Source organism: Formica exsecta, unplaced genomic scaffold (genome assembly GCF_003651465.1).
Source record: "Formica exsecta isolate Colony F162 unplaced genomic scaffold, ASM365146v1 scaffold261, whole genome shotgun sequence".
NCBI classification, from domain to species: Eukaryota; Metazoa; Arthropoda; class Insecta; order Hymenoptera; family Formicidae; genus Formica; species Formica exsecta.
Window position 1 is genome coordinate 202,371 of NW_021849876.1, and position 13,901 is coordinate 216,271.

Sequence of the window (13,901 nt, forward strand, 5' to 3'; positions counted from 1 at the left end):
ACCATGTTCGTGGATTCATGCTTAAAGAATCGAGGTTTCTGCCCCGAAATAACATGGACTACATGGAGAATGGTTTTTGCCTTTTGGAGCGACATGAGGGATTACGCCTTCTACCGTTGGTTACCATGTAACTCTGCGCTTTAATTGATTAAGACTCTTTCTGTATACCGTTTATATTGTTGAGTTTAGTATTATTTGCGCTGATGATGGCCAAAAAAAGGGCCGAAACGTCCGCCTTTCGTGAATCATGTAATTAAAGAAATTCTCTAATTTTTTAATTTATTTTTTGGTTTAAATTATATACCTTTGCGCCCAAAAAACTGCGCGTGGCTCTTTTGCCTTTTTACTCGGAGTTTACTTGATTTTAATCAAATATAAAAATTTTGCTAATTTTTGGGATATGGTTAATATGTGTTTGTTTTTTAATTTTATACACTCACCCACCCTCTCACGCACTCATACATGCATCCACACACGCACAAATATACGTTTATGTTGTTGTCAAATTTAATTCAGCTGTAAAAAAAATAACGGTAAGTAAATAATAAAAAATAAAAAAAATATATGTCAAGTAAAATATTTATAACATTAATATTTACCTCTAAAAAATAATTATTTAAAAAATTTTCCCCTAAAAAGTAAGAAACCTCTAAAAAATAAAAAATAAAAACTAAATATAAAATCAATAGCTAATTAGCCAAGTACTTAGAAGCAATTCAGTTTGTGAGGATTTGTAATGAGTTTACAAGTGAGAACTCTCTGAGGAAACACCAACTACTGCATATCATAGGTCGCCGGCATACGGGCATTGACATTTGAGATCAAACCAAACAACTTTTAGTATATTTCTATTGTCAGAAAATGCTCGTTTTACATTAGCTTAGAACACTGCCAAGTTGTCGAAGGACATCAATTTGAACATTTGATAAAATAATTAGTGTTTTTATTCCTTCACATACACCAGTGTTCCCATCCCGGTCTTGCCTTAGTTGGCAGGACACGCTAGCGGTCTTGCCTTGGTTGGCCGGACACGGCGGAAGTGACGAACTGCGGGGTTCTTATCTCTGTTGTGACATACACACACACACACACACACACACATACACACACCCACCCACACACCCATCCACACACCCACCCACCCACACACACACACACAGAAATGCGCGTGCCCGCGTGAAGCCTTATCTTTCTTCTGTTGTCGCCGTGGGCCCTCGTCGACCTCGGCGACCTCGCGTTGTTTTCGTCTCGGAAAGCCCTTTCGAACGAGCCCTCACTCAACTCCACATGCCATTTAAGATTTTTTGGCTCCCCCCTCCCCCCATCCACCGCGGGTGTAGAGATGGGTGTTTTTGTGGTTAAATAATAGACTTCGTGATCCCATTGTATCCCTATAAATTTCAATCCTATATTTCAAACCATTCAAAAATTATTTAGGTAGCCCGGAACTTTTGGTAGGCACTGTATATATTGTGCTTATGTAGGAACAATACAAATATGTGTGTATATTGTGCGTATCGTAAGGACAATATTGAGACACAAAGAAAAATATGCAAAAGCTTATGCAATCTCTCTCTCTCTTTTTTCCCACTGATTCAAAAATTAAATCCAGAAATGAAGATATTAACTACAACATTATTGATCTTAAAGAATAAAATTGCTAAAGATGCAGAAAAAGAAAAGCACCTATATCCTTTACTTAATTACTTTTATCATCAGCTTTTATATCCTTTGACGGATTTTTAGTATCTTCAATTACATCTAACATTTTACGATATAGATGCTTTTCTTTTTCTGCATTTTTAGTAATTTTATCCTTTAAGATCATTAATTCTGTAGTAAATATCTTTATTTCTGGATTTAATTTTTGAATTTCCGTGGAGAGAGAGAGAGAGAGAGAGAGAGAGAGAGAGAGAGAAATTGCATAAACTTTTACATATTCTCCTTTGCGTCTTAATATTGTTCCTACGATGTGCGCAATATAGGTATATACACACATATTTGTATTGTTCCTACAATACGCACAATATATATACACACATATTTGAATTTTCCATATATAAAATATAAATCAAGAATATATACAACTTATTTAAAAAAAAATATTAAATAAGAAGAAGATTAGGATTTTTGCAATACCTATCCTAAATAGTGCTTTAACACTGTGTAGTTGACACCTCGAAACATGTTTCACATTTTCTAAAGCTGCATCGTAGTATCTTCTGTTTTAATCAATGCAGCTGCCAAATTATTATAAACTTTTATATGATCTTCTAATTATTCGTATAAACTATATTAACTATATTTGGTAATTATGCATATTAAGGTCCCAACCCCGCAGGATAGTGATGTTGACATATGTTGTCATGACCTATTAAATAAGAAGAAGATTAGGATTTTTGCAATACCTATCCTAAATAGTGCTTTAACACTGTGTAGTTGACACCTCGAAACATGTTTCACATTTTCTAAAGCTGCATCGTAGTATCTTCTGTTTTAATCAATGCAGCTGCCATCGGAAGTGGGACCACCCCCGTAGGAGGGGCGGAATCCACTGTGTCCACGCATATACTTTACAAAGCAAAGCGAGGTCCACCCCACAATTCTTGTGTAAGTGAGAAAGTGTGTGCATAGAAGCAGTGAGTTCCGCCCCCCCCCTACGGGGGGGCTCCACTTCCGGAAGATATAACCTAACCTAAACCTTATTCTGATTTAAAACTAAAATTTGATTTTGGTTAGGTTACGGAACCTACTGCGTCTACGCATATACTTTACAACAATATACTTTACAACTTTCGTTATGTCAAGGTCAAACTCACTATTCTTTTATACATGTTCGAAAATTACTTGGTATACTTCTTAAACTTTATTTGTTAATAACTTTTAAATAAGCAACGACCGCCGGCTAAAACCTTCGGAATGTTGATCAGAGTCATGACCTTGACAATATATGTCAACATTACTACCCTGCGAGGGTGGGACCTTAATATGCATAATTACCCTATATTTATAGCATTAATTGTATTTATACATATATATAAACATATGCCATATTTAACATCGTTTCCGAGTTACAGCCATGTTTGTGATTCAGATGCCTACTTTTACAAAAAGTGCTCGAAATGGCCAACTTCGGCTTGAATGCAAGCATGTAGTCGTCGTATCATAGAGTTCCTTACTCTTTCAAAAATTCTGGGTATTTGTTTGATCTGTTCACAGGCTTGTTGAATTCGCTGACGAAGAAGTTGAACATTGGCAACAGGGGTTGAGTAGACAATTGATTTCAAATGTCCCCAGAGGTAAAAATCTAACGGATCTAAATCGGGAGAGCGAGCAGGCCAAGTAATTAGACCACCACGACCTATCCATTGGTTGGCAAATCGTTCGGTCAGGTACTGTCTTGCTACTAGGCTAAAATGTGGCGGTGCACTGTCACGCAGAAACCACATGCGACGTACGACATTAAGTGGGACTTCTTCCAATAGTTGTTCCAATAAGATTGACCTGTTAATCTCTCATCAAGGAAAACAGGTCTGATCAGATGATCTCCAATTATCCCTATCCATACGTTGACACTGAATTTTTGTTGATGTCTTGATTGTACAATAGCACGTTGGTTTCCTTCAGCCTAATAATGAGTATTGTGGAAATTGAGTATTCCATCTTTGGAGACTCCAGCTTCGTCGGTAAATAATACAGCAGATAGGAAATGATGATCGACAGTAAACATCTGTAGGAACCAATTGCAAAACGCAATCCTTAGAGGAAAATCATGTTTATTAAGGATCTGCATTCGTTGAACATGATATGGATAAAGTTGTTGTTCTCGCAAAATTGTCCACACTGTCGTATGTGCGATATTCTCTATTGCTGCTATTCTTCGAGTGCTGATGCTTTTCTTCAACGTAATTCAGGATCCATTCTTCAAGATGAACTGTTCTTGTAGTGCGTGGTCTACCGCCGTTTGACACCCGTTTATTAAATGAGCCTGTATCCCGTAAGCGTTCGTGTAATCTTTGAAATGTTTTCTTATCTGGCTGACGTCTATTAGGGAAACGCTCCGCGTATAAACGTCTTGCTGCGGCTGAATTACATTCGGCAAGTCCGTACATCAAATGCATATCTGCCATTTCCTGGTTCGAAAACCTCATTATCATGTTTAACGCGCAATACGATAACGGACTACAAACTATTCGTATCAAGACAACGAATAAGAATGCCTCCTAGACTCATTGTTTACAAACGGATTAGTGGAATGTGACAAAGTAGACATCTGAATCACAAACTCGGAAACGATGTGAAATATGACATATGTTTATATGAACTTTTTTGGTTGTTTTTGTGTCCCTTATTCGTTCCTGAAGTGCGTCCCACATGTTTATAAACACCCTGTATATATAATAATTATATACAATAAGTATGTGTGCAAGCGTGTGTATGTATACAAACTTGGTATAAAAATTTTTAAGTTAATGCTCAAACTGATGTCCTGGATAAAGTTCCAAAAAGTACTCACCCCCGATTTTCTTGAAACTCAGTATTCTTACGTATTTTGATGCGCTGATTACGAATATCATAATGAAAATTGGCGACTTTTTGATTTTCATGGTGAAAACCATGAAAAAACCATAAAAATTATAAATTTTTACGCTTATCTCAGTAAATACGGAAAATCATGATAAATATTTTAGACAAAAGTTTTAGATCTCACAGAGATAAATGTTTTATGTCCTATTCATTTTTACCGTACAAGTGATAGTTTTCGAGAAAATCAAAGTTAAACGTGTATCTCAAACCAATTGCTGTATAGGTGAAACTACAAAGGCTGACAATACTGCGTAGAAGTCCCAATATATACCCTCGCTTTGCGTGGAAAGTTGCAAACCCATGTGGAACCTCGCTTCGCGTGGAAAAGTGTATGCGTGGAAACAGTGGGTTCCGCCCCCCTACGGGGGGCTCCACTACCAAAAAAACTAGACAAATAGGTTTCCGTGGAACCTCGCTTTGCGTGGAATGTTGCAAACCCATGTGGAACCTCGCTTCGCGTGGAAAAGTGTATGCGTAGAAACAGTGGGTTCCGCCCCCCTGCGGGGGGATTCACTACCAAAAGACTAGACAAATAGGTTTGCATGGAATCTCGCTTTGCGTGGAAAGTTGCAAACCCATGTGGAATCGTATATGTACTGCAAAGTACATGCTTACATGGGAGGACAGATATAAGATTTAGATTCCATCGTTTTTGTGGAAAACTATCACTCGTATGGTAAAAATAAATAGGACATAAAATGTTTATCTCTGTGAGATCTAAAACTTTTGTCTAAAACATTTATCATGATTTTCCGTATTTACTGAGATAAGCGTAAAAATTTATAATTTTTATGGTTTTTTCATGGTTTTCACCATGAAAATCAAATAGTCGCCAATTTTCACTATGATATTCGTAATCAGCGCATCAAAATACGTAAGAATACTGAGTTTCAGAAAAATCGGGGGTGAGTACTTTTCGGAACTACACCCGATGTCCTTATATTTCTTGGCAATGCGCTAATCGGTAATAAAAACTTGATTATAGAGGATTTGAGATCATTAAATACTATGCAAGTGACAAACCGTATAGTTCTTATCTCTACTGTGACGCATACACATACACAAAGAGATGTAAAGCCCGACTGTTCAACCTCTACGTGGTAGACTTTGATTAATGCTAATATCGACGGCGTCTTAGAGTTCAAATTTCATATTTTAGAAATAAGTCATCAAAAAAGAAAAAATAAATAGTGCTTTGAAACTACCTTGACAACAGAGTTACAAGAATAAGGAATAAAAAATAGGGATATCAAGTTAAAAAAATCAAAGTGATTTTGATATGACTTTGGCAAGACCATCTAAAATCAAATTGTTTAGACTGTTAGATTCTTTTAAACAACTACAACTTTTGCCTGGAATATTTGTTTGTAAAATACTTTCTTTCTGAAACATTAAACTGTTCCGGAACTTTCCTTTTATATAACTATTCTATATGTAAACGTATATATGTAATTATATATAGCACTATATATGTGTATGTGTGTGTATATATATGTAAATGTGCTATTTTTATTAATTCTCTGAAAGAGCGAACTTTTTTCACGAATAAAGGAAAAAGCGCTTTTTCAACCATTTCTTAAACTTTTTTGTCGGAAAAGGAACATTTCTTTTAACGTTTTTCAAGTGAACAGTTGAACCTAGGAAAACCGGTTCAATCGTTTCAAACATTTTATAATCGTTTCTAAAACGAATAAATACTATCTAGGAAGACTTTTTCGTAATGTCATTTCGATACAGATTTATTGTATAAAGTTTTTAATAGTTTCCAAAATTTCTATTTTAATTCTGACGATGCGCACTTCGAAAATATATATCATTAAAATTATCAATATTTGGAATTTGTTTTTTAATATTTATTAAATAATAAAAATATGTTCGATTGTCTTTAGTATATATATAAATAAAACTGCCAAATGTTCTTTAATTAAAAAATATTTTGTTTTCCTTGTTTTTTATGTATGTTTGAAAATGACAGCTGATTAATTTCAGCAACTTTCCGTGAGACATCCTCTATATTTTGCATTAAAATATACAGTATAGAGATATAAAAATAAAAGATATCGATTACCGAATTATGTATGATACATACATACATATATCTCGATAAAGCCCTAACATTCTTTGATCTATAAATGTATATATGTACAGAGTGATCCATTTTAATGAGTAACGCATTAATATCTCTCAAAAACCAAAACTTCCATTGAATAATATTTCGTACAAATATTTTGTGACTTCGAGGGAGATATAAAATGGTGCCATTGGTTTGATCTTGAATGAAGGTCATGAGGTTATTTCAAGATCACCTTTGTTTTTATAAATGAAACCACTCTAATTTATTTATATAAATCGACTTTTCGCAATGTTCAGCGTAACAAGTTATGATGAGGGATCGAGCCCCTCCCCCCCAAACTTATTTTCAGTTTTGAAAATGAAGTTGGGTTGGATTAGGTAAGAATTTTTTCGAGGTAGGAGTGCAGAGAAAGGGGCAGAGCCCATCCCCCGCCCATGCATTCAATAAATAATATTTTTCAAGATAAGACTCAGAAATTCATGTAGTCGCATGTTAAAAGCTGTTAACGAACTGCGAGATATAGGTAAAACCGATTATTGAAAAAATATCGATGATTGTGTACCTATCTCGTAAATATAAACAAAAACTTTTCCCACGTCTACTCTACAACAAATACAATGTATATACTCCGTCCAGCGAGAGAATAACCTCGGTCCGCGCATAGGCAGGCAAATTGGAGAGAACATGGCGAGGTACTCAATACCGTATACGTAGATATGGCTTCCTCGGGTCCGGGATTATTATTTCACTTTAGAAAATTAAATGGATGACATAATCTCGATTTATTTCAATGTGATATAAAATCGAAATTTTGCACGCGAAATTAAAATAAAGAATAATATGACAGGCAACTACAAGAGCAAGAGTTGTAATATATTTAAATTACACAGTCGGGAAACTGTCACTTGTTGCTAGCACTGGCAAGCTGCACGAGCAATATGGCGATGTGGTGGGGGCTTTCTAGGCGTTCTGTGGGAGGAGACCTGCGCGAAACGGACGAGTTTTCGTCAGATCCGAGGTTATTCTCTCGCTGGACGGAGTATAAAAACTTCACTTTTCCTAATGTCACTTTATAATATTTGAGAAAAAGCATTAAAACTGTGAAACATTAATTTGTTATATCTCCGAAACCAATGCCGTCCCCCACTTCTTTCTTGCGGGGAATTACCCCATACAGAAATTAATGTATATTAGATATCTACTGGATGTTCTCAATGTGCATTAGGGATATCCATAAATATGTAGGAAATAGCTATTAGACATGTTTTAAATATCCAAATGTCCGCAATACGAGATCTTATAAATATTCACAGGATATGTAAGTCAATATTCACTGGACATCCACATCAGTATTCAATGGATATTTATGTAGATATCCATTGTATATTGGTTAAATTTTGGTCATTAAATGACTAATTAAATGTTCTAAGTTAGGTCTCATGAGACCTGAACATGACGTCTATGTGTCCCATTCACGGGACGTCAATTTCTGACGTTTGTTTGACGGCAAAACTAAGACCAATTACAGTAATAATATATAATAACACATATATTAATGTAATATATATTATAGATAAATTTATATAATTTAATTTATAAAATTAAAGATTTTATTTGTATGGAAGTTAATTTCTATTTTATATTTTCTGTAGATAATAACGAACAATATTCACTTATTCGGACAGAAATTATTCGAATAAGTGAAAATCGAACATTTATCTGTCCGATTTTCTAAAAACCAGTTCAATATCTGAATTCCCCGATACGGGAATCGTATTAGAAATTAAACAGATAGAAATAATTACAATGTTATTAGCGGCATTTTGCAGGCTTTATATACGTTCATGACAAGAACTTGAATACGGGAAAGTGAATAGTGCGCCGCATAGCGGTAAGCAAATGAACAGTCAATATTCACTGGACATCCACATCAGTATTCAATGGATATTTATGTAGATATCCATTGTATATTGGTTAAATTTTGGTCATTAAATGACTAATTAAATGTTCTAAGTTAGGTCTCATGAGACCTGAACATGACGTCTATGTGTCCCATTCACGGGACGTCAATTTCTGACGTTTGTTTGACGGCAAAACTAAGACCAATTACAGTAATAATATATAATAACACATATATTAATGTAATATATATTATAGATAAATTTATATAATTTAATTTATAAAATTAAAGATTTTATTTGTATGGAAGTTAATTTCTATTTTATATTTTCTGTAGATAATAACGAACAATATTCACTTATTCGGACAGAAATTATTCGAATAAGTGAAAATCGAACATTTATCTGTCCGATTTTCTAAAAACCAGTTCAATATCTGAATTCCCCGATACGGGAATCGTATTAGAAATTAAACAGATAGAAATAATTACAATGTTATTAGCGGCATTTTGCAGGCTTTATATACGTTCATGACAAGAACTTGAATACGGGAAAGTGAATAGTGCGCCGCATAGCGGTAAGCAAATGAACACGTAAATCTCTAATAAATATCTTTGGTAGCTTTTTGGTGGACATGGATATGTGGATAACATGTGAATATCTAACGAATATCTTCGTTAACTACTTGATAGACATGGATATATGGATAACACGTGTATATATTTAGTCAGTGCTGGGATTTACTTGCACATTTCGGCTCGATTCCGTGGCTCACGCCTATTGCCCCCCACTCACCGCTTGTGCGTTAGCAACGAGTCGCCAGATACGCATAACTAAGGAGCGCGGCGCTTCGTCTCAGGATCGTCCGTATGTAAGAATGCCCAAATATGACAATAAGACAATATTTTTCTAAAAGCACCGCGAAAATTCTTAAAAATAAAAGTTCTTCTTCAATATTTTATATCAGTGCTGGGATTTACTTGCAACTTTCGGCCGGATTTCTTGACTCACGCCTACTGCTCCCCTCTTACTGCTCGGGTCTTATTGTTAGCAACGCAGCTTGTAACTAAGGAGCGCGTCACTTAGTCTCAGGAACGTGCGTATCACAAATGTAATAGCGTAATACTCTAGTAGCAAAAGTTCTCATTAAAATTTGATATTTTACTTTGTATTAATAATAAAAATAATTATTATTCTATTATTAATACAAAATAAAATATTAAATAGAAAATTTTAGTGAGAACTTTTGCTATTAGAGTAATTGCGTTATTACATTGATACGCACGTTCCTGAGACTAATTGTAAGTGACGCGCTCCTTAGTTACGAGCGTCCGGCGCTGCGTTGCTAGGACCCGAGCAATAAGAGGGGAGCATGAGTCAAGAAATCCGGCCGAAAGTTGCAAGTAAATCCCAGCACTGTTTTATATCAATGAAATATAAAATATTGAAGAAAAACTTTTAATCTTGAGAATTCTTGCGGTGTTTTTAGAAAAGTATTGTTTTATTGTCATATTTGGGCATTCTTACATACGGACGATCCTGAGACGAAGCGCCGCGCTCCTTAGTTACGCGTATCTGGCGACTCGTTGCTAACGCACGAGCGGTGAGTGGGGGACAATAGGCGTGAGCCACATAATCGGGCCAAAATGTGCAAGTAAATCCCAGCATTATATTTAGTAGATATCTTTGGTAGCTACTTGGTAGACATGGATATATGGATAACATGTGTATATCTAGTGGATCTTTGGTAGCTTTTTGGTGGACATGGATATATGGATAATGTGTACATATCCATTAGACATCCTCGCTAGTTATTTGAAAGATATAAATATTTTATTCATCTATTAGATATCTACTAGTTATCCATAATAGACATGAAAATAAAATGGATATGTAGATATTCACTAGATATCTACTCGATATTTTGTTCTGTGGAACTCGGAAAAACCTCCCCTACAATATATTTAGAAAGCGAAAAAATCGGTGATGCGTTACCTTTTATGCAGTTTTATCCAAGTTATAAATGTAAGATGGCCAAAAATTGAATAGTTAACAAAATATTTGGTAAATATACCGAAAAGGGGACCCAGCCCCAATGATCTTGATCTTGACATATGTTGTCAAGGTCATCGTCTTGAGTAATTCCCAAAAGGTTTTAGCCGTCGCTCATTGCTCATTAAAAAGTTATTAACAAACAAAGATTTGTGAAAATCAGGGTTTATACGTAGTCTGACAATGAAAAACTTGATATTGGACTTAGTTTATAGAAATAGTCTTATCCATACTACACACATACACTTAAATAAATATGCAAGTTATTATGTAGGGTGTTCAAAAATAAAATATTATATTGAATTAATTATTTATTGGAGAGATATAATCTTCTCATTATTTCAAAAAAAAACATCAATACGCTTATCAAAAGTATAGTCTTTTGAATAAAAATTCTGCATTTTATCCTTCAAAGATCTCTTACGGCGTTGTTGGAAAGAGCGTCTGGAATTGCGGGCTCGCTAGGTCTACTCAGAACGCGTGGGCAGGGGAGGGGCTCCGTCCCCTTAGAAAACGGAGCCCCCTATCCCGAAAAAATTCTAACTTAACCCAACCCAACTTTACTTTTAAAACTGAAAGGTTCGGGTTAGGTTATATCTTCCGGAAGTGGAGTCCCCCGGGGGGGGGGGACCCACTATGTCCACGCATACTTTACAAAGCAAAGCGAGGTCCACTCCACAATTGTTGTGTGGGTGGGAAAGTGTACGCGTGGACGCAGCGAGTTTAAATATAAGCTATTTATGCTTTCTAACACGTAAAATTGTATATATACTTTCCTATACCAACTATTCGCTGCTTTAACAAAAAGACTTCAGAATATCAACGATTCACTGCTTTAAATGCTGACTTTTCTTCGTTCATACATGTACTAATTTCATATACATATTAGTCTTTTATGCCGTTCAATACTCAAAATAACTGCTATATTTTTCAAACTTTTTTTGTTAATAAATGTTTAATAAAAAACGAGCGACGGCTAAAACCTTTTGAGAGTTACTCAGGGCGATGACCTTGACAACATATGTCAAAGTCAGGGTCATTGGGGCTGGGTCCCCTTTTCGGTATATTTACCAAAATATAAATTTGTAACGGTTAGCTACATATTCTTGCGTATATATACAGAGTATCACGTAAAGACCGCCCACTAATTGTAAGTACAAAGCGTTATTCTTTATCAAAAAATGAGCCGAAAAGTCCTGCAGCATTTTTTTTCTACAACACTTAATAAAAGAGTAATTATTGAGTAAAGTCGGGCCAATCAGCACCCACTTTTAGCTGGGCGCACGTCAGTGAGCCGCGTGCCTATGTGTGAGCACTTCGCTATGACGGCGCGGCGGCACTATACCTTCGCGCACGTCGCTAGAGCATGCAATATTCTTACGCATCGTAATAATAGAAATAATGTTTTCTTGCACTAAAAATCATATTTCTCCGATCTCTTGAAACAGATTTAAGATTTAAGTGTTAACGCAAAGATTTTGCTAAAGAAACGGATTGTTTAACACAGACCTCCTTTATTTTTTTTGCATTTGTCAAAATCTTCTCTAAGTTGAGAATGGTTACGTCTTGATAACAATTCTATCCATTATCAAAATTTTCTGTAAGATTAGGTTAAGTGATAAGAATGAAAATTGCCAATTTTCATTCTTATTAGATTGTTATCTATAGAAACTTATACTTTATTTTAAATTTAAATTTCTGTAAGGTGTTTCAAGAGACAGACAACTTCACTCATGCATTAGAGATTGACATATGTCATATTGTCATTTGATCATTATACTCAATCCGAAATTGGCCATATTGCAGGGCCGAAAATGAAAAGGTGGACGTCGCTCGCGATATTTCAAGTTGATAAAACTCGTATAATATGTAAAATATTTACATTATATCATACATCGTTGTATTCGTTTCAAACAGCGCTACAACTTTTTTCATGTCGAAATATTCACATTATTATAAAAAAATTATGCACATCTTTCCGTTCGTTAACATAGATAGCTTTTGGAAGCAACCACTATGCTCACAATAGAGTTCAGTTTGAACCATTTAATTTATATATATATATACAGAGTGTCCCATTTTAAATGCCGCAGGCATTAATGTCTCGAAAAATATGGAAAATACGGAAAAATATTTCAGACAAAAGTTGCATAGTTTGAAGAGGGCCACATGATGCAAATATGGACTTGACTTTGAGTGACCTTTTCAAGGCCAGGTCAATGTGATCGATGTTTTCTTAAATAGAAACCGCCATTTTTCATTGCATATTCTTGTAGCTTATCTCGAGAGCTTTTCAAAACACTAGTAGAGTAGTAAGGCCAGTTTTAACGTAGGTCTTCTGAGGGGGGGTGAGTGGCGAGGGGAAACCGGCGCGGGGGGTATGACGTCACGCGGGGGAATCGCGTCCTAACCGATGGACGAGGGGTACGCGCAGAGGGGGGAGGGGGAACCGCGGCAAAACCGGTAGGCAAGGGGTCTGCGGAGAGGGGGGAGGGGGACCGCGTCCTAACCGATAGGCGAGGGACCCGCTAACCTAACCGGTAGGCGAGGGGTCCGCGGAGAAGGGGAGGGGGAGCCGCGGCGAAATCGGTAGGCGAGGGTTCCGCGGAGAGGGGGAGGGGGACCGCGCGAAACCGATTGGCGAGGGGTCAAGAGGGAACGCGAAGGTACGATGTCGCGAGGAGGCGTGGGAGAAGGATAGCGCGAGGCGTCCGCAATGTGTAGAAAAGGGATAGCGCTAATGATATTGTATGGGCGTGGGAGAAGGATAGCGCGAGGCGTCCATATGAGCGTAAGACAAGGATAGCGTTTGCATGCACGTTGGAGAGAGATGGCGTTCGTAAGGCGGTGCGAGAGAGAGAGATAGCGTTTGCAAGTTAAATTTTGCAGACTGTGTATATCTATTACACTGTTTTTATTCATACATAAAGGATGGAATAAATAATTAAATTCACAGATAAATAGTAAAATAACTTATTTATTACAAGCATCGTGAAGAATATCATTTACAGCACATGTCAATAACTCGCAATCTATGAGTGATTCGCCGTTAAACATATTATTTTTATGTATCGCTTTTGCAGCGTCGCATACATTAGCGATATTATTCTGTTGTAAAACAGTTACAAATTGTTTGAATTTTTCATTAACAATATGAGTATTTTCGCATAGCCAGTAATACATATGATCTATGCATTTTTCAAAATCGAATAAATAGAATAGAGTTGGCGGTTTCATATATAAAGAATTATTGGATAATCCTATTTTTATAATATTCGAATCAGATATTT